Below are 25,112 nucleotides of genomic sequence, written 5' to 3'. Positions count from 1 at the left end.
GTATCACCTCCGACCATATTTGAATCTCAGTTTATGTTCATTTTTGTAAAGCGAAATATTTTACTACTGCGAGTGCAACAGTCAAAGGAGCGACCAATCCGTTTTGCAGATGTGTGCTTCCGGCGAATACACATGAATACTTGAACTTCATTTTAAGGGTGCCAAATTCTATCCTCTGGGTGCCGAGAGAGCAGATACTTTTAGTGGCACATCCACGAACTGCTGCTGATCTCCTTATGGGAGCTACAAAAAGAACCGCCAAAATATCAGCACATAATACTTTAAAATATAATACAGCAAAATAAAATGTAATAAATACATAATAATTTACAACAGTTCTCTGCTTTAGAAAATGCATCACAAAATACTCAATTAGGGAGTAGGTGGTACTTATTTTAGGACCATCCCCACTTAGATAGAGTGGCTATAGACAGTATCTCTCATTCTGGAGGCCATCTTTGACTTTAACGGGCACTGTGAAAAGCTTCTCCTCTAGGGGTGAGGGAAATTGAAGACTTGCTGACAGGTCTCCCCACAAATAACAGCTGATTGTCAGGGGTTCTTGAGATTGTGTAGTTGTTTTAAGAGGCCACATCATGCCCTTTTCATGGTCTCTTGTAGCCTATCCAGGTTTAGGGGCTCCATGACCTTTCTTAGTTCTGATGAAGAAGCAAATCATGATTTTGGGGCTTGTTACTTCTTTAGCCCAAATTTAGATGAAGACTTCAAAAGAACTGGTCTACCTCAACTACACCATGGTTTCTAATCTGCTTTTCAGTGTTGGACACCTCTTATTTAGGCTCAATGGAAAAGACATATATTCACAGCCTGATGAACGTTAAAAATTAACAAAACAAAACCTTTATTAGAATTCGTTTAAAAGGGGGCAAAAAGCCTATATGTCACAGTCTGTGACCATCAGGCAACCAGTCTCAAAAGTGCACAGAGAAGCGTAATAAATAAATCCTCTGTGCAATTGAGGGACTGGGCTAGAAATCTGGCTTGCTGGCTGGTAATTGCCAATAATATGCAAGTCAGAAATTGGAGCACGGTACACCGTGTGAATGGACGCTAGTGTGTTTCTGGCCTATAATGCTGCTGATTGTATATACCAGGTGTGGTTATAAATCCTAGTTCATAAGTCGCATGATGCTACAGTCCAACTGGTCGCACTGTCTCTACATAAGTGAAGCCTCTATGGACATATGTATACACTTTAATGTAGTGCAGTGTTCAGACCAGCCTATTATTTATATATATATATAGCTTGCGGCCAGGATAAGAAGTCTCAGCCCCACACCTGCAGCCAGTATATTGAACTACACACAATCGCTCTAAGCCAGTGTATTATGGCTCAGATCACACAGCTACAGCCAGTATATTTTGGCTCCATCCATACACAGCATTCACACTAAGGCTTCAGGGTAGCGTATTGTATCAGGTACAGCCCTGCCTAAAGAGCCGTGCTCTAATAATTAACAGCAGCTCAACGCGTTTCCACGTGACCAGTGGTTGTCACGTATCATCAGGAGCTTATGTGCCTATGTCAGGACTACATGCCGCACTGTAGTGTGCTATGGCTCTGGCGCTGTAGTGGCCGCGCGCGGCCAGACAAACGCCGACCTCATATGGCCAAAAGCCCCGCCTATCGGGAGGGGCGTGTCGGTGACTCAACCAATCAGAATTAGGGGCGGACTGCATAGTTCCGTCCTCTGACCGGAGGAAGCCGCAATAGTTCCTGCCCCTCTCGGCAAGTATAGCGCATTAGCGCAGGTAGTGGGGGAAACTTAGTCGCGGCCCATACATTATCAGCTGACACAGAGACATGTCCGCTGGTAGGGACCCACAAGTGATGATGATAACCCGAAAAACAGCAAATACCGATCCCCCTCTGACCTGTATATAGCCAGCGGGGAGGGGCAAAACCACTCAGAATGGACTAGTGCCTGTGCTACTATAACCCATAGCTGAACATATCCTGTTGTATAGCTAGTGTACATAGATATCTTTAAACATGTACACTAAATAGCTAAGCAGGAGACAATGGAAAGAGTCCTGATTAAATAATGACATGAAACAGTATAACAAAGAAACGTGCAACCCTAATCCAGGATACAGTACATCATAATGTTATAGTATGGCTGATACATCAAATAAAGCTGGCATATGAGATGGCCTCATTAAGCCCTTATGGTTGAACTGTCCGCAACTTGTAGGTCCACATTGCTTCCTTACGTAATAGGGGTATATCGATGTCACCACCGCGGATTGATAATCTCACCTGTTCAATCCCCTGTATGCGTAACACATCAGGGTTACCGTCATGCATTTCACATACATGGCGTGCCACTGATGTGTCCCGCTTGTTACGGATGTCAGACATATGTTCCCCAAATCTGCGTCTCAATTCGCGTTTTGTTTTACCGACGTATTGTGACCCACACCGGCAACTAATAAGGTACACAATACCTATGGAAGTGCATCTGATGAAAGAACGTATATTGTACCTTTTTCCCGTTATGTGGCTAGTAAAGAATTCACCTCTCAGGATGTACTTGCAGATGATGCATGAGCCACAAGGGAAGGTACCCTTGAGAGTGTTCTTCAACCAGGTTTCAGACTTAGGTTGAATATAAAGGCTGTGTACCAGGTGGTCACGTAAATTAGAACTGCGTCGGTACGTGATTGAGGGATAGTCCGGAATAAGCTCCCCAATGTCTGGGTCTGATTGTAATATGGACCAATGATTCAATAAAATGTCGCAGACATTTTTGTGAGCTTTATCAAAAGTAGCAACAATTCTGGGTGTTGAATCCTCAACACTTCTTGGTTTTGGAACCAGGAGCCGTGTACGATCCGCACTCATAGAGTGATGGAACGCATTTTTTAAGGTGTATTGTGGGTACCCGCGATTCGTAAATCGACCTCTTAGGTCGGATGCAGCGGCTCTAAAGTCACCTAGCTCTGAACAGTTCCTCCTGGCCCTCAGGTACTGACCTTTCGGAATACCTCTTTTGAGGGCCAGTGGATGACCACTTTCCCAATGCAGGAGATTGTTGGTCGACGTTTTCTTCCTGAATAAGTTTGTGGTGATCTTCCTGTCAGAACCAATGGTGATCATCAGATCCAAGAACGCAATCTGTTGTTCTTGTACCTCTGAAGTGAAGAACAACCCCATCTGGTTCACGTTTAATGCTGCCACAAAAGCCATAAAATGCTCTCGTGTCCCTTTCCACAGTATCAGCACATCATCGATGTACCTAATCCACAGTTGCACGTTTGATGTATACTGCTCCATGGCATCGCCGAACACAACTTCCTTCTCCCACCAGCCCAGGTACAGAATAGCGAACGTCGGGGCACAGGGGCTGCCCATGGAGACGCCCCTGAGCTGGTGGTAGATATGTTGATCAAAAAGAAAATGTTGCGAGTAAGGACAAAATCCAGCAGTCGTATCAGGAAGATATTATGCCGGCGACAATGTTCGCCCCTCTGTTGGATGAAGGCCTCGACAGCCCTACACCCAGATTCGTGGGGTATAGAGCTGTACAAGGCCTCAACATCCAAGCTGGTCAGGAGAACACCCTCCTCCCACTGAATGCCCTCCAGACTTTGTAGTACATCCATCGTGTCTCGGGCATAGGAGGGTAATGAGGCAACAAATGGACGCAAAATTCTGTCCACGTATGTACTCACATTCGCAGTGAGACCGCCTATGCCCGAGACAATGGGCCTACCCTTCAGCACCGATCCAGGTTTGTGCAACTTGGGCAGGCTGTAAAATGTAGCTACAACCGGAGATTTGGGAAGCAGATATTCCAGTTCTTTTTTACTGATTAAGCTGTCCTCAAGGGCCTCATTCAGTAGGGTCGCAAGTTCATGTCTAAAAATTGAGGTAGGATTAGTTGAGAGACGCTTATAGGTTTTAGTGTCCTCAAGGAGTCGGAGACACATAGAACGATAGTCCTCCTGCTCCATCACGACTATGTTGCCTCCTTTGTCGGAGGGCTTGATGACAATGGACGTGTCTTTCTCAAGTTCTTCCAAGGACTGTCTCTCACTCAGTGTCAGGTTGTCCCTTCCCAAGGGTAAATCCTCTAATTTTTGGAGATCCCGTGTTACCACATGTAGGAAGGTATCGATTGGGGTACTATCACTGACCGGGGGGAATGTTTTTGATGGATACCTCAGATCCGTAAATGGACCATCCCCTATCATTCTATCTCCCTCTTCAGATAGTCCTGCCAACAGTTGAACATTTTGTAACGGTACAAATGAGAGTCCTCTTTTCAGGAGCTCCATTTCTGTAGTGGAAAGTGTGCGTTTGGACAAATTGATGACTTGTAGTTCATCTACTTTGGGACCTCGGGGGCTTTTTTCTGGCGCAAGAGGTAGTCGGACATCGGTGGAAAATCTAAAAAACCTCCCCGGGACCCTCTCCCAGATCTGCCTCCCTGTTGGGAACCACGCGCTCTACGAGCTCCTCGTCTGTATCCCCCTCGTCCTCTTGTAGATCCACTAATCTGTTCAGCATCCGTGTCACATTCAGAAGACGACGCTTCTGTGTCCAACTCAGACGTGACCGGACGTCTAGGTCCAAAATCAAAAATATGACCCTCCCTAAAGTCAGTGATATCTCTGTTAAACAGAATATGTTTCCTCTCCTTGACTTGAGCGGTAAAACACTCAATATTCTGCTGTAACAGAGATTCCTTCTTGGTGAAATCAGTGTTGTCACTAAATTTCTGGGCTTGTGTCACAGCCTCTTTCAATTCGATCTCACTATTGGACAGATGCTTGCGTTCTTCCTCCGCTAATAGTTTCATCAAGCGGAGGGAACCCGCAATGGATTCCTGCTCGCACCTCTTGAGAAACTCCGGAGACCGCAATCTGGTGACTGGGAGGATTGAATTTCTCAAACCCCTTGGCACTATATTATTCTTTAAATAAGTGTCAAGTGATTGCACTTCCCACCAGCATTTAACATAGTTTTTATAGACCCTATTCAGGTTTTTAAAGGAAGCAGTAACACTAGTTTGAATTGATTGTGTGGGTAGCTCTTTTTCGGAGAACACCTCCTTGGGGTCCCCTAACCAACAATCTGAGCTCAGGTCGTTTGATAAAAAGCCTGCCATTCCCCTAACAAATATGATTCAAAACTATTTCACACTAAGACAGATGAGTCGGTAGACGTTCCTAAATAATAATATATATTCACAGCCTGATGAACGTTAAAAATTAACAAAACAAAACCTTTATTAGAATTCGTTTAAAAGGGGGCAAAAAGCCTATATGTCACAGTCTGTGACCATCAGGCAACCAGTCTCAAAAGTGCACAGAGAAGCGTAATAAATAAATCCTCTGTGCAATTGAGGGACTGGGCTAGAAATCTGGCTTGCTGGCTAGTAATTGCCAATAATATGCAAGTCAGAAATTGGAGCACGGTACACCGTGTGAATGGACGCTAGTGTGTTTCTGGCCTATAATGCTGCTGATTGTATATACCAGGTGTGGTTATAAATCCTAGTTCATAAGTCGCATGATGCTACAGTCCAACTGGTCGCACTGTCTCTACATAAGTGAAGCCTTGGATGTTGAGGCCTTGTACAGCTCTATACCCCACAAATCTGGGTGTAGGGCTGTCGAGGCCTTCATCCAACAGAGGGGCGAACATTGTCGCCGGCATAATATCTTCCTGATACGACTGCTGGATTTTGTCCTTACTCGCAACATCTTTCTTTTTGATCAACATATCTACCACCAGCTCAGGGGCGTCGCCATGGGCAGCCCCTGTGCCCCGACGTTCGCTAATCTGTACCTGGGCTGGTGGGAGAAGGAAGTTGTGTTCGGCAATGCCATGGAGCAGTATACATCAAACGTGCAACTGTGGATTAGGTACATCGATGATGTGCTGATACTGTGGAAAGGGACACGAGAGCATTTTATGGCTTTTGTGGCAGCATTAAACGTGAACCAGATGGGGTTGTTCTTCACTTCAGAGGTACAAGAACAACAGATTGCGTTCTTGGATCTGATGATCACCATTGGTTCTGACAGGAAGATCACCACAAACTTATTCAGGAAGAAAACGTCGACCAACAATCTCCTGCATTGGGAAAGTGGTCATCCACTGGCCCTCAAAAGAGGTATTCCGAAAGGTCAGTACCTGAGGGCCAGGAGGAACTGTTCAGAGCTAGGTGACTTTAGAGCCGCTGCATCCGACCTAAGAGGTCGATTTACGAATCGCGGGTACCCACAATACACCTTAAAAAATGCGTTCCATCACTCTATGAGTGCGGATCGTACACGGCTCCTGGTTCCAAAACCAAGAAGTGTTGAGGATTCAACACCCAGAATTGTTGCTACTTTTGATAAAGCTCACAAAAATGTCTGCGACATTTTATTGAATCATTGGTCCATATTACAATCAGACCCAGACATTGGGGAGCTTATTCCGGACTATCCCTCAATCACGTACCGACGCAGTTCTAATTTACGTGACCACCTGGTACACAGCCTTTATATTCAACCTAAGTCTGAAACCTGGTTGAAGAACACTCTCAAGGGTACCTTCCCTTGTGGCTCATGCATCATCTGCAAGTACATCCTGAGAGGTGAATTTTTTACTAGCCACATAACGGGAAAAAGGTACAATATACGTTCTTTCATCAGATGCACTTCCATAGGTATTGTGTACCTTATTAGTTGCCGGTGTGGGTCACAATACGTCGGTAAAACAAAACGCGAATTGAGACGCAGATTTGGGGAACATATGTCTGACATCCGTAACAAGCGGGACACATCAGTGGCACGCCATGTATGTGAAATGCATGACGGTAACCCTGATGTGTTACGCATACAGGGGATTGAACAGGTGAGATTATCAATCCGCGGTGGTGACATCGATATACCCCTATTACGTAAGGAAGCAATGTGGACCTACAAGTTGCGGACAGTTCAACCATAAGGGCTTAATGAGGCCATCTCATATGCCAGCTTTATTTGATGTATCAGCCATACTATAACATTATGATGTACTGTATCCTGGATTAGGGTTGCACGTTTCTTTGTTATACTGTTTCATGTCATTATTTAATCAGGACTCTTTCCATTGTCTCCTGCTTAGCTATTTAGTGTACATGTTTAAAGATATCTATGTACACTAGCTATACAACAGGATATGTTCAGCTATGGGTTATAGTAGCACAGGCACTAGTCCATTCTGAGTGGTTTTGCCCCTCCCCGCTGGCTATATACAGGTCAGAGGGGGATCGGTATTTGCTGTTTTTCGGGTTATCATCATCACTTGTGGGTCCCTACCAGCGGACATGTCTCTGTGTCAGCTGATAATGTATGGGCCGCGACTAAGTTTCCCCCACTACCTGCGCTAATGCGCTATACTTGCCGAGAGGGGCAGGAACTATTGCGGCTTCCTCCGGTCAGAGGACGGAACTATGCAGTCCGCCCCTAATTCTGATTGGTTGAGTCACCGACACGCCCCTCCCGATAGGCGGGGCTTTTGGCCATATGAGGTCGGCGTTTGTCTGGCCGCGCGCGGCCACTACAGCGCCAGAGCCATAGCACACTACAGTGCGGCATGTAGTCCTGACATAGGCACATAAGCTCCTGATGATACGTGACAACCACTGGTCACGTGGAAACGCGTTGAGCTGCTGTTAATTATTAGAGCACGGCTCTTTAGGCAGGGCTGTACCTGATACAATACGCTACCCTGAAGCCTTAGTGTGAATGCTGTGTATGGATGGAGCCAAAATATACTGGCTGTAGCTGTGTGATCTGAGCCATAATACACTGGCTTAGAGCGATTGTGTGTAGTTCAATATACTGGCTGCAGGTGTGGGGCTGAGACTTCTTATCCTGGCCGCAAGCTATATATATATATAAATAATAGGCTGGTCTGAACACTGCACTACATTAAAGTGTATACATATGTCCATAGAGGCTTCACTTATGTAGAGACAGTGCGACCAGTTGGACTGTAGCATCATGCGACTTATGAACTAGGATTTATAACCACACCTGGTATATACAATCAGCAGCATTATAGGCCAGAAACACACTAGCGTCCATTCACACGGTGTACCGTGCTCCAATTTCTGACTTGCATATTATTGGCAATTACCAGCCAGCAAGCCAGATTTCTAGCCCAGTCCCTCAATTGCACAGAGGATTTATTTATTACGCTTCTCTGTGCACTTTTGAGACTGGTTGCCTGATGGTCACAGACTGTGACATATAGGCTTTTTGCCCCCTTTTAAACGAATTCTAATAAAGGTTTTGTTTTGTTAATTTTTAACGTTCATCAGGCTGTGAATATATATTATTATTTAGGAACGTCTACCGACTCATCTGTCTTAGTGTGAAATATCAATGGAAAAGACCTAAAGCACTGATGTCCAACCTGTAGTCTTAGAGCTGTTGTAATACTAGGCCTCTCAATATGCTTGGAGTTGTAGTTTTGCAACAGCTGAGAAGTTAGAAGAGTGGCAAGTTGAGGTCAAGTTTTCTCTTGATAAATGTACCATGGAGGTAGACCATATGATTACTGATAAAAACTTGGAGAAGGGTTGGCTTGTGATAACTACACAGAGGTTATAGCCAGTATGGTAGCCGTGAGGGCTAGGAGTGAATTGGTGTAATAATGGTGGTCCAGATGGCAAGAATTAGCACAAAAGATGGAGCACCATTTTAGTTTTGCGAATGTCCATCCTCTTTTATCTGTAGACCACTTTTGGTGGGAATATTCGGTTCATTTTACTATATCTATCTATCTATCTATCTATCTATCTATCTATCTATCTATCTATTCAATTTACCGTAGTATTGGCTGGTTTGGAGCAAGCAGGCGTCTTCCTCTCCAGTACAGTCTATGGTATGCATAGAGGAACACCACTTTGAGGAGACAGATAAGCAGGTTTGGCAGGTTAAGCCATTTGGCTGAAAATTATAATCGGGTACTAAAATAAATATATATATAAAAAAAATAAGAATTGAATAAATAAATAATGAGCAGTAAAAAAAATGAAGCTAAAAAATACAAATAAATACATAAATAAAAATTTAAAAGACAAATAATCATCAATAAATACTAAATAAAAATGATAAACACACAAATAATTATACTGTAAATAGCAAATAAACTAATCATCAATAAATAATAAATAAAAATTATAAATAATTAACAATTAATTATAAATATCAAATAAATAATTAAAAGTACAGATGAATACATATTAAAAATAATAAATCAATAAATAAAAAGCACTAAATAATAAATGCTAAACTGAATAAATAAATCCATAAAGAAAATAAATTAAAAATATAAATAAATACTCAAATAATAAATACTAAATAACAAGAAATAAAAAAGATAATCAGCAATTATTTATAAAAAATCAAATAAGCAAATAGATATACTGTATAAAGCAAATATTAAGATGTGATCAACAAATAGTCAGAGTAAAATAATAAATAATTAAATAAATAAATATGTTCATAAAATAAATTAATAAAAAAATGAAAAAGTCAAATAAATAATCAACAATAATAAAAAATAAATAAATAAAAATAAAAAAAGGATAAATAATCATCAATTAATTATAAATCCCCAAAAATATATATTAGAATAATCTGGTCCAGAATTTCAGATAATATGCCACATATTTTCTATTTGCACATCTGTTATAATATACATACTGTAGAATAGAACTGCATATGCCAACTTTCAACAGAAATAATGTACCCACTATAGTGGACTAGGGCCCTCCCCTCAGTAATGCAGAGGACACTGAAGGGGCCCTTGGAGGCCTCCAGCTTGGGCACATGGGATTTTGCAATGTGTTTGCTTTGTATATAGTTAAAGGTGAGGGGCTGTAGGGATGATTCATGGTGGTCGGTGATACTTACATGTGGGGGGCGGTGGAGTACAGTTATCTGTGTCACAGCAGGTTGTGCTTCTCTGGAGTCGACCACTGGATGCACTGATACTGCCCGGGGCATCACAGTGATGTCTGGGAGCACACAACATGGAGAACATCGCCCCATCTATAATAACAGACAATATAAGATATTCTATAATCCTCATACTTCTGACTTTGCTTCTGGCTATTCTTCTTCATACAGAACTACTAAATGACAAAAATCCGTGCTCTGCAGTGCTCCTCTAACAATAAGGAGTTCATACAGATCTAGCAGTTTCATGATTAGAATTCCAGAACTACAGTGAAGACTGGCACAAAGACAAAGAAGTAGAAGAGGAGAAAGTAATTCATCATAATATTGCAGAATGATGTATTATTTAAGGTCCCAGCATGATGACAACCCCTTTGAGCAGTGTACAGGAAATGCAACGTGCCGCCCCCCAGGACCGATCGTGTCCCAGGTCTATAGGAATACTGAGTGGTGTGGTGCAGCCCTAATAGTCTGTGTGTGTTACGGTGCTCCTACCTGGATACAGCCAATCCCCAGGGTTAGGCTCCAAAGCAATAAAGGGGATGAGTAATGGTGGAGGTGAAGACTAAATATGGAGTCCAGACTCTTGTAATGTTCAACAACTTTACTTGCATCCAGACAATATTCAGGCTTTCTCTTGGTTCCAGCAGGCTTTGGCATAAACTGACAGGCAAAGTTGATAGCTCTGCTTTCTCTCTCTGCTGTCCTAAACTCTGCTTTAGTCTGGTAGCTAGACTTTTGGTCTGTTCTCTATGGAGTGGGGTGCCTTTGCATGTTGACCCCCTCTTGACACATTGTAAATCTGCAAGGAGTCAGGGTGTTCTATGAGTAGTGTTAAGAGCAAATATTCTAATCGTGAATTTTTATCGCAAATATTGGCACTTCTAGAATTCGCAAAGATATAGAATATAATGCTATATGTTCGTAATAGTGAATAGTCTACAGTATTCTTTTCTCACTTATTATATATAATGTATCTTAATCCTTATTATGCTATCACCCATACCTTCTTATTCTTTATAGTTATTATTTTACTTATCATTAATAAACTTTTATTATTAATATTTTCCTACCTATTATTAATCTTTTATTTTTATAAATGCTATATTATTTTTAAAATAAATCATTTCTTATAACACACAATAAACAACATATAGCAAACAATCACACAAAGGCTGTACGCCAAAAGCTGGGTATGTGCAAGCCAACAACCTATCTATGAGACAGGTAGTCAGCATACCTTACAATGGCAGCCTTGTACACTATGAGACATGCAAAACCAGCTCTAATCTGACTTAGAGCCAGTAAGCCTCAAAGTTGCCTGATTTAAGTAAGATGTCTTGGGGGACCTGCGCACCTAGATCATTATCATTAGGGTGACACAAATAGTAAAACATTTTTGGGATACCAGCTAACTCTTCTCTCACTGCTTAGGAGGGCTGCATAACAATTTTCAGTTTTCTAATTGTCCTAACATTATATTCAATAACCTTTCTATACTGTTTTGTCATGCAAACTCATTTGCATAAACTTGGGCGTATGGGAAAGACATGCAAATTAGCTGAATCTGCCTTGTTTTTCAGCTGAAACACTATTTGCATGTCTTTCCCATATGCCCAAGTTTATGCAAATGAGTTTACATGTCAAAACAGTATAGAAAAGGGTTTTGAATATAATGTTAGGACAATTAGAAAGCTGGACTGGCCCACTTCTGCCCAAAGGGTAGAGAATAGAATGGTAAGTTATATTCTATCTGCGTATCTCTCTGCGATGTATCTGCTGCCTCCTGCTGGGGAACCAGGCACAGTACATGAACATAACAGTAACATAGCAAGATTATGAATACACAATGTGAAGGTCCTGGAAATACAGTCAGGTCCATAAATATTGGGACATCAACACAATTCTAACATTTTTGAAGCTATACACAACCACAATGGATTTGAAATGAAACTAACAAGATGTGCATTAACTGCAGACCGTCAGCTTTAATTTGAGGGTATTTACATCCAAATCAGGTGAACGGTGTAGGAATTACAACAGTTTGCATATGTGCCTCCCACTTGTTAAGAAACCAAAAGTAATGGGACAATTGGCTTCGCAGCTGTTTCATGGCCAGGTGTGTGTGTTATTCCCTCATTATCCCAATTACAATGAGCAGGTAAAAGGTCCAGAGTTCATTTCAAGTGTGCTATTTGCATTTGGAATCTGTTGCTGTCAACTCTCAAGATGAGATCTAAAGAGCTGTCACTATCAGTGAAGCAAGCCATCATTAGGCTGAAAAAACAAAACAAACCCATCAGAGAGATAGCAAAAACATTAGGCCTGGCCAAAACAACTGTTTGGAACATTCTTTAATGAAGGAACCCACCGGTGAGCTCAGCAACACTAAAAGACCCGGGAGACCACGGAAAACAACTGTGGTAGATGACCGAAGAATTCTTTCCCTGGTGAAGAAAATACCCTTCACAACAGTTGGCCAGATCAAGAACACTCTCCAGGAGATAGGTGTATGTGTGTCAAAGTCAACAATCAAGAGAAGACTTTACCAGAGTGAATACAGAGGGTTCACCACAAGATGTAAACCATTGGTGAGCCTCAAAAACAGGAAGGCCAGATTAGAGTTTGCCAAACGACATCTAAAAAAGCCTTCACAGTTCTGGAACAACATCCTATGGACAGATGAGACCAAGATCATCTTGTACCAGAGTGATGGGAAGAGAAGAGTATGGAGAAGGAAAGGAACTGCTCATGATCCTAAGCATACCACCTCATCAGTGAAGCATGGTGGTAGTAGTGTCATGGCATGGGCATATATGGCTGCCAATGGAACTGGTTCTCTTGTATTTATTGATGATGTGACTGCTGACAAAAGCAGCAGGATGAATTCTGAAGTGTTTCGGGCAATATTATCTGCTCATATTCAGCCAAATGCTTCAGAACTCATTGGAAGGTGCTTCACAGTGCAGATGGACAATGACCCAAAGCATACTGCAAAAACAACCAGAGAGTTTTTTATAGGAAAGAAGTGGAATGTTATACAATGGCCAAGTCAATCACCTGACCTGAATCCGATTGAGCATGCATTTCACTTGCTGAAGACAAAACTGAAGGGAAAATGCCCCAAGAACAAGCAGGAACTGAAGACAGTTGCAGTAGAGGCCTGGTAGAGCAACACCAGGGATGAAACCCAGGGTCTGGTGATATCTATGCGTTCCAGACTTCAGGCTGTAATTGACTGCAAAGGATTTGCAACCAAGTATTAAAAAGTGAAAGTTTGATTTATGATTATTGTTCTGTCCCATTACTTTTGGTTCCTTAACAAGTGGGAGGCACATATGCAAACTGTTGTAATTCCTACACCGTTCACCTGATTTGGATGTAAATACCCCCAAATTAAAGCTGACAGTCTGCAGTTAAAACACATCTTGTTCGTTTCATTACAAATCCATTGTGGTGGTGTATAGAGCCAAAAATGTTAGAATTGTGTCAATGTCCCAATATTTATGGACCTGACTGTAAATACAAAGATGACATTTATGTTAGACCATTAGAGACAGTAGAGAAGTGCAGAAATGGTACCACCACTCTGGGGTATTACAGATGCCTTAGGTGGTTATCAACAACACAGGATAGTGGATGTGATAAATATCTGCCACAGAAAAATTGTATAATAACGTATCGCACGTGTATTCGTCAGGGTGTAGGAGGAGGCGCAGACATGATCCTCAGGACAGACCACGCTGGAGGCATTGCAGTATTTAGCATTGGCAGTCGTACACACTTTGCAAGTCAGAGCGCCACCTGTGGAGACAGAGAGAGCGACTTAATGAGCATCTTACAGCTTCACACTATGGCCCTGACTTAAAGTAGTTGTTTCATCTGAGACAACGGGGGCATATCGCTAGGATATACCCCCATTGTCTGATAGGTGCAGGTCCCACCTCTGAGAATGGAGCAAGCCAAAGTGGTGGCTGAAGTACTCCTAGCGATATGCCCCCATTGTCTCAGATACCCCTTTAAGCCTCATTCGCACTTTAGTGCTCCAGATGTGCTGTACATGTACTCCACTGACAGTGTACATGCAAAATATGTTCGCACCCCCGGCCATCTACAGTCAGCTAGCAAGGGAGGAAGCCCCAGGGGTCCAAGCTTCAAGGAGGCCCCAGGTGGATAAAATCACACCTCAACCAGCCAGTTTGGAGGCAAGCTAATCCTGCAGGAAAACCCCCAGCAGGAGGTCTTAGCTCTTGCCCAGGATCAATGATACCTCCCAGACATGTTGGCACCTACATTTCATAAGGAATTATGAATCGTCCGTCCATGCCAGGCATAATTCGGTTATCTTTTTGTGACCCTGGGGCAAAGCCAAGCATCCACGTTCTACTGGCTTAAGGCTAGGATGCTAGGGAGGGGAGATATACATATCTCCCCACAGAAACCAAATATCGGTACATAGTTGTAGCTGAAACCCAGGCGGATCAATTGGGCCCGGAACCATCTTCCTGCGACATTGTGGTCTGGGACTATGAGCCCTAAGGGGTTTTATGGGTCATTTGCTGCCAGCACCAGAGAAGGAGGGGTGGACCCTGCCCAGAGGCGGGGAGGGGAGCGGCCAGCTACAGGTCATAAGCCCATGCAAGTCAGCGGGTGGCGTCTTTTTCTCAAAGGGGGTCACATCATGCAAATGTGTTTGGAGAGACCTGGAAACTGACATCACCGCCCCCACGTGACTTCAGCCAAGGACTATTCCACCATCATAGAACTTTGAACTACCCGGTAACTGACTTTTGCTCTGCTTAACCCTGTTGTACCCATATTACCTGTATCTGTAACCTCAGACCACTGTATATATTCTCTGTGTGTATAGTGTTATATCTTGTGTGCCCTTAAGGCGATTCAATATATAATTTAATCTTGTGCTATCTTGTATCTCGATCACGAATCCCCACGTTCATGTTTCGGCATAGTTATAAGCTACCACGGGTTGGTTTTTCACCCTATGTAATCCCGTTAGCGGACCGGGTTTATATCAAACGAGAAGCTGGTGGCAGATACCCGGGCTGAGACAGCGCTGTTTTCACTGCGGCAGTGAAAAGGCTCTCTCAGCTTGTTGCCTCTCTGTGCCCGCGTGGACAGGAGGTGTCTGTGTAAACTGTACCAAACTGACCTTACCTGCTCCTCTGGAGGGCGTAACGTCACGCTTTAGTAACAAGTGACCATACCGCATCTCGTGAGCTCAACGTAGGTGACGTCAAGCGGGCGCAAGGCGTGGTATTCGGTCACAGTGTGAATGAGGCTTTATCCAGGCTGGGGTGTGCTATGCTGGTCTTGATAGGATTTGTGCTGCCGAAGGAGGCATGTCATGTATGACGAGCATGAATTACCTGCCTCCTCCGGCAGTCCGTGCGCCGGAATGAGATCTATGACAGCTAGTAGCTTCCGTAGATTTCAGTCGTTATTTATGCCACTTTCTGGTGTAATTAATGATGAATTAGCCGGTGGTGGCCCCACACTTGCGATGCCCTGACCATACCGATTTTTGTAGACTTGCAAAATACATTAAAAAGTTGCAAACCTGGTGGATTTTCAACTTTTCCACACCAAAAAGAGGCGTATGGGGAATGATGAATTTCCCCCTATGTATTTCCATCATTGTGAACCCCTCCCTCTTGAATAATACAGTTTAACCCCTGAACCTTAAAAGTACCTTCTGGCAATCAGCTAGTTAGTGTGAGGCTCCCACCTCCCACCCTTCACCACTATCTCCCCCCAGACATGATTGCAGGGTTCTGATGGGTAATTATGGTGGCCAGGGACCCAACAATCACCTCCAGGGCTGCCGGATACGGTTTTACAATGATAGACATCTTCGATTGTAACAGTAGTATTGCAGTGTATTATATCAGTGATCAGAAGATCTCATGTTCAGGTCCCCTGTTTAGATGTTTTTTAAAAAAACTAATTAAAAAGTGTGAAGAATAATAAATAAAAAAAATCCTTTTTTGGAAAAACAAACAAAAAATAATAATAAATTCATAAAATGTTTTGTCATGTCTGCAGTGACAGGGAAAGTTTTCACAATATTTACACAACATTGTAAAAATAAATAAATAAAGAAAGAAAAAAATCTATTCTAAGGCCCCTTTCACACTAGCGTTGTTGGATTCCGGCAGGCAGTTCCGTTGCTGACAAATGCATTGAAATACCGGATCCGTCTCTCCGGTGTCATCCGGAAAAACGGATCTGGTATTTATTTTTTCAGACTTTGAAAGGTCGTGCACAGACTAGAAGACCGGATCCGTCAATGCAGCAATTTTAATACATTTTAATGGAAATTAATGCAAGTGTTCTGGAATTTTAGCCGGAGAAAAAGGGACAGAACGGAAGACATCCTAATGCATACTGAACGGATTGCTTTCCATTCAGAATGCATTAGGACTAGAGTTGAGCGGACACCTGGATGTTCGGGTTCGACGAGTTCAGCCGAACTTGAAAAAAAAGTCAATGGGGACCCGAACTTTTGGGCACTAAAATGGCTCTAAAATAGTCCTGGAAAGGGCTAGAGGGCTGCAAAAGGCATCAAAATGTGCTTAAGAGCATGGCAACTGTTCTGCAAACAAATGTGGATAGGGAAATGACTTAAAATAACATAAAATACAGAAAAATTAAAAATAACAATCTGGATCTAGGAGTAGGAGGTTGAGGAGGCGGTGGATGGGTGGACATAGCGGTGTAGGTTGACGTGGCGGTGTAGGTGGAAGCGGCGGTGAAGGAGGAATAGGTAGCCAACACTGATTTGTGTTATTTTTTATTTTTTAATTGGGGTATCCCCCAAAATATTGGGACATATAACAAAATAAAACAAAGAATAAGTGCACTTGAGTACAAGAATGGATGGTTGAGGCTGGTATAAATGTCTATTCTGCACAAGGTACGGACAAGTCCTGTGGGATCCATGCCTGGTTCATTTTAATGAACGTGAGCTTGTCCACGTTGGCTGTGGACAGGCGGCTGCGCTTGTCTGTGATGACGCCCCCTGGTGTGCTAAACACACGTTCAGACAATACACTGGCTGCAGGGCAGGCCAGCACCTCCAAGGCGTAAAGCTGAGGCCATGTGCCCAATTTGGAGACCCAGAAGTTGAAGGGGGCAGACCCATCGTTCAGTACGTGTAGGCGTGTGTACACATACTGCTCCACCATGTTGATGAAATGCTGCCTCCTACTAAGACGTTCCATATCAGCTGGTGGTGCTGGTTGTTGTTGCGTGCTGACAAAGCTTTTCCACATTTCGGCCATGCTAACCCTGCCTTCTCAGGTGCTGGCGGTGCCCCAGCTGCGTTGGCGACCTCTTCCTCGTCCTCTGCCTTCGCCTTGTGCTTCCACTGTGCCCCCACTGTCAGGTGGGAATGCCACCAGCAGCCCGTCTACCAGCGTGCGCTTATACTCGCGCATCTTACAATCACGCTCCAGTGACAGAATTAAGGACGGTGCGTTGTCCTTGTAATGGGTGATCCAGCAGGGTGGCCACCCAGTAATCAGCACAAGTTAGAATGTGGGCAACTCGGCGGTCGTTGTGGAGACACTGCAGCATGTAATCGCTCATGTGTGCAAGGCTGCCCAGAGGCAACGAAAAGCTGTCCTCTGTGGGAGGTGTATCGTCTGTGTCCTCTGTATCCCCCCATCCACACACCAGTGATGGCCATGAGCTGGTCTGGGTGCCACCCTGCTGTGAACATGGTTCCTCCTCCTCCATCTCCTCATCCTTCACCTCCTCATCCTCCAGAACTGTGCCCTGGCTGGACAATTGTGTACCTTGAGTTTGTGGGTGCAGGAACCCACCCTTGGAGCCACTTGGCAATGACTGGCCGGAAACCCTACGAAATGATTCCTCTTCCTCCTCCTCCTCCTCCTCCTCCTCCTCCTGTGCCACATCTTCTTCCATCATCGCCATGAGCATTTTTTCAAGGAGGCATAGAAGTGGGATAGTAAGGCTGAGAACGGCGTTATCGGCACTGGCCATGTTGGTGTAGTACTCGAAACAGTGCAACAAGGAACACAGGTCTCGCATAGAGGCCCAGTCATTGGTGGTGAAGTGGTGCTGTTCCGCCGAACGACTCACCCGTGCTTGCTGCAGCTGAAACTCCACTATCGCCTGCTGCTCGCACAGTCTGGCCAGCATGTGCAAGGTGGAGTTCCACCTTGTGGGCACCTCGCATATGAGGCCGTGAGTGGGAAGGCCGAAGTTACACTGCAGCGCTGACAGGCGAGCAGCGGCAGGGTGAGAACGCCGAAAGCACGCACATTATGCAGCAGCTCTGACATGTTGGGGTAATTTTTAAGGAATCTCAGCACCACCAAATTCAGCACATGCGCCAGGCAAGGGATGTGCGTCAAACCGGCTAGTCCCAGAGCTGCTACGAGATTTCGCCTATTATCGCACACCACCAGGCCAGGCTTGAGGCTCACTGGCACAAACCACTCATCGGTCTGTTGTTCAAGGCCCGTCTACAGCTTCTGTGCGGTGTGGGGTTTGTCCCCCAAACAGATAAATTTAAAACTGCCTGCTGTCGTTTACCCCTGGCTGTGCTGAAGTTGGTGGTGAAGGTGTTACGCTGACCGGATGAGGAGCTAGTAGAGGATGAGGAAGCAGAATAGGAGGAGGAAGCAACAGGAGGCAAACTGAAGCGCCCTGCAATCCTCGTTGGTGGAAGGACATGCGCCAAACTGCTATCCGCCACAGGCCCAGCCGCCACTGCATTTACCCAGTGTGCTGTTATGGAGATATAATGGCCCTGACCGTGCTTACTGGTCCACGTATCTGTAGTCAGGTGCACCTTGCCACAGATGGCGTTGCGCAGTGCACACCTGATTTTGTCCCCTACTTGGTTGTGAAGGGAAGGGATGGCTCGCCTTGAAAAGTAGTGGCGGCGGGGCAAGACGTACTGTGGGACAGCCACCACCATAAGGCCTTTAAAACTATCCAATTCCACCAGACGGAATGACAGCATTTCAAAGTCAAGTAATTTAGAAATGCTGGCATTCAGGGCTAGGGATCACGGGTGGGTAGGGGGGTACTTCCTCTTCCTCTCCAGCGTTTGGGAGATGGAGAGCTGAACGCTTCCGTGGGACATTGTGGAGATGCTTGGTGACCCAGGTGTTGGTGTTGCTGGAAGATCCTCTGTTTGTGGGGTGCCAGGCGGCACTGTCACTCCAGGGGTGGATGAAAAGGCCGCGACTGCAGCAGAAGAAGAAGCAGGAGGAGCCAGAGACCTTTCTTGGTTTTTGAGGTGTCTACTCCACTGCAGCTCGTGCTTTGCACTTAAATGCCTGGGCATGCAGGTTGTGCTCAGGTTGAGAACGTTTATGCCTTGCTTCAGGCTCTGATTGCAAAGCGTGCAAACCACTTGTGTCTTGTCATCAGCACATTGTCTGAAGAACTGCCATGCCAGGGAACTCCTTGGAGCTGGCTTTGGTGTGCTCGGTCCCTTGCTGCGGTGGGCAGTAGGAGGCGTACTGTCTAAAGGGACGGCCGCTCTGCTTTTGCACCCTGCTCCCTCTTCTGCTGTGCTGGTGGCTCTGAGCGACCACCGCCTCTTCCTCCGAACTACATCGGTCACTCGCATGACCTTGATTCCATGTGGGGTCGAGGACCTCATCGTCCTCCACATCATCTTCCACCCAGTCTTCACCCCTGACTTCCTTATCGGTCTGCACGCTTTCGAAAGCCCCAGCAGTTGGAACCTGTGTTTCGTCATCATCCGAGACGTGCTGCAATGGTCCTCCCATGTACTCATCTTGAAAGATAAGTGGTTGGGCACCGGTGCACTCAATCTCTTCCACTTCTGGGGCAGGGTTAGGTGGATGGCCCTGGGAAACCCTGCTAACAGAGTCATCAAAAAGCAGAAGAGACTGCTGCATGACTTGGGGCTCAGACTGCTTGGCTGATTTGCAAGCGGGTGAGGTGAAAGACTGATGGACATCGGCTGCAGGTGCCAACTGTGGTCTTTCAGCAGGAGACTGGGTGGGAGACAATGTGAAGGAACTGGATCCACTGTCAGCAACCCAATCTACTATCACCTGTACTTGTTCAGGCCTCACCATTTGTAGAGCCGCATTAGGCCCGACCAAATACCGCTGAAGGTTCTGTCGCCTACTCGCACCTGAGGAAGGGGTTTCACATGTGCGTGTAGCTGGCACAGATCGACCACGTCCTCTCCCTGCAACAGGAGCTCCACCAGCAGCACCATGACCTGGGCCACGTCCCTTATTTGATGCTCTCCTCATATTTTTTGAATTTTAGATCTTGCCCTAAATGGGTATTTAATTAATAGTAGAATAGAACGACAGTATGTAAAGGGTGTGTCTCACAAGGCCTGAACCAGACTAGGCCTCAATTAAAGATTTCTTTGCACAAAATGGGTGTATTTCAAATGCCTAATTCAAACCCCTGTATGTAAAGGGTGTATCTCACACGGCCTGAACCAGTGTAGGCCTGAATTCAATATTGGTGCACCAAATGGCGGTATTTAAAATCTCTGAATGTAACCCAAATGTATTAAGGGTGTATCTCACAATGACATCTGCATCAAAGGCTGCCAACTAAATTTTTGGAGCCCAAACGACTGTTTGTTTAACAACTAAATTTGACAGCAGTATATAAGCCTGTAATTTCACACGTGCTGATGCTGCAAGGCCTGAAAATAGTGTTTTTTTGTCAAATAAGCCCAGAAAATGATTTGTGTATTTCTAGCTTAAATTGTACACTGACTAATCCAGATGTTGTAGATTGCACAAATTTTGCTAACAGAATATGAATGCTGTATATATTTAACTTGAATTTAACACTTGCAGATCTGGCAAATACTGTTTTTTGAAAAAAAAAGTGTGTTTTTCAAACCCCACAAAATGATGGGTGTATTTCTAGCTTAAAGAGGACCTTTCACCGATTATTACACTATGAACTAACTATACAGACATGTAGAGCGGCGCCCGGGGATCTCACTGCACTTACTATTATCCCCGGGCGCCGCTCCGTTCTGCTGCTATGTCCTCCGGTATCTAAGTTATCACTAAGTTATAGTAGGCAGAGATTCCAGTCACTAAGTTATGGTAGGCGGAGTCTGCCCTTGTTCTGCTCTAGCGCTGGCCAATGTTTGTTTGTGCTTTCACATATACTGCTGCTCACTTTCTGTTTGAAAAAGACACCTGTGAGTGTCGAAACGCGCGTCACATGGGTGACCAATAAATCCTTTTGAGCAAAGAAAATCGTAGTGCCGGTTTTTCTTCGTTGTGCAGACCTTAGGATTACATCCGCAAGACCGAGCACCCGCCGACTAACGCGCAGTGCTGCCTGACCTTACCATACAGAACTCCGCAGCGCCTCTGATTCTGTAGTGGACAGAGTTGGTAACTGCGCCATTCGCCTCAGTGGGAGAATCACTGCAGTTACCAGCTCCATTCCCTGCAGAACAGATGATTGTCAGGTGTTTGGGTTGTCAGACCTCTATTGATCAGATATAGACGGCTTGTCCAGAATAAAGGTCATCAATATTGAAATCTTAGACAATCCCTTTAAAGGGGTTAATGGGTGTAAAAAACATTTCTCAAAAAAGTTGCTTTGTCTGCACTATTTTATTTTTGTATTTACTAAATGTACAAAAGCAGCAAAGAAAGCAAAAACAGCACAGGTAACACAAGCAACACAAACAGCACAGGCAGCAGAAGCAACACAAAAAGCAAAAGCAGCAATGGAAGCACACACAGCAGAAGCCCTCCTGCAGGCCGCCAGGTACATAATGATCTGATGCATCCGCAGGTGTCCTCCTGAACTCAACTGTATTTTTGTCCTCATGATGCTGATACAGTTGAATACTGTGATGAGGGTGGCAGTATTTTGTGATGTCCTGTGATATTTGGTTTTGCTGGGGCGGTATTCTGCGCTGCACTATGGTATTACTTCGGTTGTTCCCACCTACCTGTTTTGGCATGTCTTCTGTCAGTTTGAACCCACCTACAACATGGGGCCACTTTTAGGTTTTTTCCCAGGGCCACTTTAAGCTCCCAATCCACCCCTGTCAGTTTGTGTCACTTCCGTCAGAGATCAGTACTACACGCAGGACTTTTTTTTTCGGCAAAAAAAAAAAAAAAAGTATCTCAGGCGGAAATGGCTCAAACGGATTTCACAGGGTCCGTTTTTTTTACAGAATCCTTTTCTTTCTGTTCTTCTGATGACTTAGAAGAACAGAAAATGAAACGGTGACGTGAACCCAGCCTAAGGGCTCATGTACACGACGGTCAGCTGCTTTGAGGTCCACAAATTGCAGATCCGCATAACACAGATAGCGGCCATGTGCCCCTAATAGAACAGTCCTATCCGTACCCGTGATGAAGACAATAATAGGACATGTTCTATCATTTTGCGGAACGGACATACAGACACAGAATGTAATTTCAGTTTTTTTTTGCGGCCTCATTGAAGTAAAGTGTTCCGCATATGGGCTACAAAAAAAAATAAAAAAATGAACGGACACGGAAAAAAAATACGTTTGTGTGAATGAGCCCTTACATGTATATTGCTTGCATATGCACAAGGTATTGATAGGAAGCGGCTGAACAGATGAAAAGGTGCGCGACTGGGTGAGTGTTCTGCTCATTCCCAAGTTAACGCTCTGGAAGATCGCTGTAATTGCAATGTGAATGTAATGGCTCTTGCACACGACTGTATGTATTTTGCGGTCTGCAAAACACGGATCCGGAAAAAAAAAAAAAAACAGACGACATCTGTGTGACATCCATGTTGGATCAATTTTTTTTTTTTGCGGATCCATTGTAACAATGCCTGTCCTTGTCCGCAAAACAGACCAGAACAGGACACGTCCTATTTTTTTGCCTAACGGACATGCGGACATACGGAATGCAGACCCATTTTTTTTGCAGACCCATTAAAATGAATGGTTCCGCATATGGACATGTAAAGACACGGAAAAAAAAAAATTAGTTTGTGTATATGAGCCCTTAAGAACACTAATTGTAAAAAAAAAAAAAATGTAAAAAGGAAAAAAAAAATAAACTCAACAATTTCACCAAAATCGCAGGGTGCAATCCTTGGATGATGGATGAAAACAGTAAAGAGGAAATAGAAATCCCTGCGGAATAGTCAGCACCTGGATGTCTGATGCCTTGTAGCCTGCAGTACAGGGTTCTGCCAGCAGGTGGCGGTCAGTCCCTGAAGTTGCAATGTTCCAAGCCTTCCTCCTCCTCAGGTCACGTGTCCCCTTATCATACAGGGAGGCTATGGCAGAATGACAGATCCCTGGGAGTGTACAGCACTGAGTATGTCATGTGCGCTGCTGCCTCCAGCCCCACCGCGTCACATGGAAACATCTGTTACAAACATCTCTCCTCATTGGACTTGTTTTGGTCTCCAGGACACTGGGGGGGGGGGGTCCTCCGCGGGCGAGGTCATGAGGAATGTTCTATCCCAGCAGCAGGACTATTACCCCCAGCATTGTAATCTTCGTAGATTTCCGTACTACCTCAACTGGTCCAGTGTGCATTACATGGGACTGCACTCATCAGGTGTGAAAGGAAAGCACGACATCGGTTCTGCTACATCAGAAGCTCGAAATGTGACGTCTTTCATTAACAATGTAGCAGAGATGACTTTGCCATCACATCATCATGGGGGTGGTTTTCCATAGGACTGCAGGTACGCACACTACATGTCCGGTGCACGAGAGCCAGCTCAATGAACACTGCTACATCTGCATATAAAATACTTTTTGTTTTAAAGAAGAAGAGCTGAGTTTGTTATTCGGCATGAATCACATAACATTTGTCATTTGTTTTACATAGGACTGCCAGTAACTACCATAGATTGTCTTTATAAGTAATTACAATGAACGGGATGGGGGGGGGGGGGGGGGGAAGCAGTTCAGCTCTGCTACATCTGCTTGTAAACATGTAAGATTTCTTCACAAGATGCAGTAGTGCAGAGTTTGTCATTAGGCACAGCTGATGGTATTACAAAGGTTTTGCACAGGACTGCAGGTAATTTATACGTTACCAGATTGTACAAAGTCACCTCTGCTACATTTCAAAAATATCTGCTTTGTGTCATAGGACAGAAACCTGCTCCCCCATCACCTCTGGTGTCCCTATAGAAAACATCCTGTCTTGGTGGTCCAGAACTGTCACCCAACCACCCACATCAATGTCCACGTAGTCACTGCCACCACAAGTCCGGCCATCGCTGGGTTGTGTCCTCCACAGGAGAACGCGCTGCGCAGAAAGGTGTCTCTTTAAAGGGGCCCCACTTGTAGGAGTTCTCCCTTAAAGGGTCACATACGGTATCTAAGAAGCTGCATGACCCTTACACAGTGGATGCGGTTGTCCGGCGGTGTCCTACGGGGCAGTAGGGTACATGACACTAATCCTATACACAAGACACTACAGATTGTCTTAAAGGAACAGTACACCTACAATAGAGCTGCTGACAGGGTATACAGCACATTATATACAGATTTGGAGGTCATGTGGATGTGAAGAAGACTTACCGGGAGTCACTAGGACCGAGAGAACCCATATTATTCCGGGGAGACGTCCCGTCCCCATCCTGAGAATCCACACTGACAACAATCCTCAGAAACAGCCTGGGAATGTGAGAGCAGCGAGGCTGGGAGGGGAGAGGACGGGCCGGGAATTCAGTGATATGTAGTAAAGTCAGAGCAGCTAGAAGCTCGTTATCTTTGGACAATCCCTTTTTCTTGGAAGGCCCCTCATTAGAGATTAGCGAAACTCTTGAGATTGGGTTCGTTTCAGGTTCTTTCCACGGACTCAGGAGAAGAGAAGGATCTGAGGTTCCCTGCCAAGCTTCAGGAGGGTGAGATACATGGAACCGACCTCTGTTTTTGGGTCTTATATTTTTGCCCCCCCCCCCCCCCTCCTGTGTTCTAGGCCATATGAGACTTCTCTTCATCCAAGTTGCACTTTTTATGCCCTTTCCCCTTCCTTTCTAGGATGTTTTTGAATCCATTTTGCCAAGAGGAAGGTTTGCAATGTTCCACAATGGGATTTTGCCTTAGGAAGAGCCTCACGTGTACCTGAGCTCCTTGTGCCCCTCACCTGTGCTTCCAG

The 25,112-nt window shown here is 44.7% G+C and overlaps 2 long non-coding RNA genes across 2 annotated transcripts; both read right to left on the bottom strand.

The window, feature by feature from the left end:
* Positions 1-203: 203 nt before the first annotated feature.
* LOC120986796 lies at positions 204-9,993 on the bottom strand. The gene is made up of 3 exons (XR_005775796.1): positions 9,928-9,993; positions 8,838-8,978; positions 204-243 (listed from the first exon to the last, which is right to left on the bottom strand). It is a non-coding gene; the product is annotated as an uncharacterized LOC120986796 (long non-coding RNA).
* Positions 9,994-10,013: 20 nt separating this feature from the next.
* Positions 10,014-24,665, bottom strand: LOC120986795. Its single transcript, XR_005775795.1, has 3 exons — positions 24,533-24,665; positions 13,660-13,776; positions 10,014-10,065 (listed from the first exon to the last, which is right to left on the bottom strand). It is a non-coding gene; the product is annotated as an uncharacterized LOC120986795 (long non-coding RNA).
* Between the last annotated feature and the right edge of the window lie 447 nt (positions 24,666-25,112).

Source organism: Bufo bufo, chromosome 1 (genome assembly GCF_905171765.1).
Source record: "Bufo bufo chromosome 1, aBufBuf1.1, whole genome shotgun sequence".
NCBI lineage: Eukaryota > Metazoa > Chordata > Amphibia > Anura > Bufonidae > Bufo > Bufo bufo.
The sequence above is the reverse complement of the archived record's forward strand: the minus strand, read 5'-3'. Positions and strand labels throughout refer to the sequence as shown.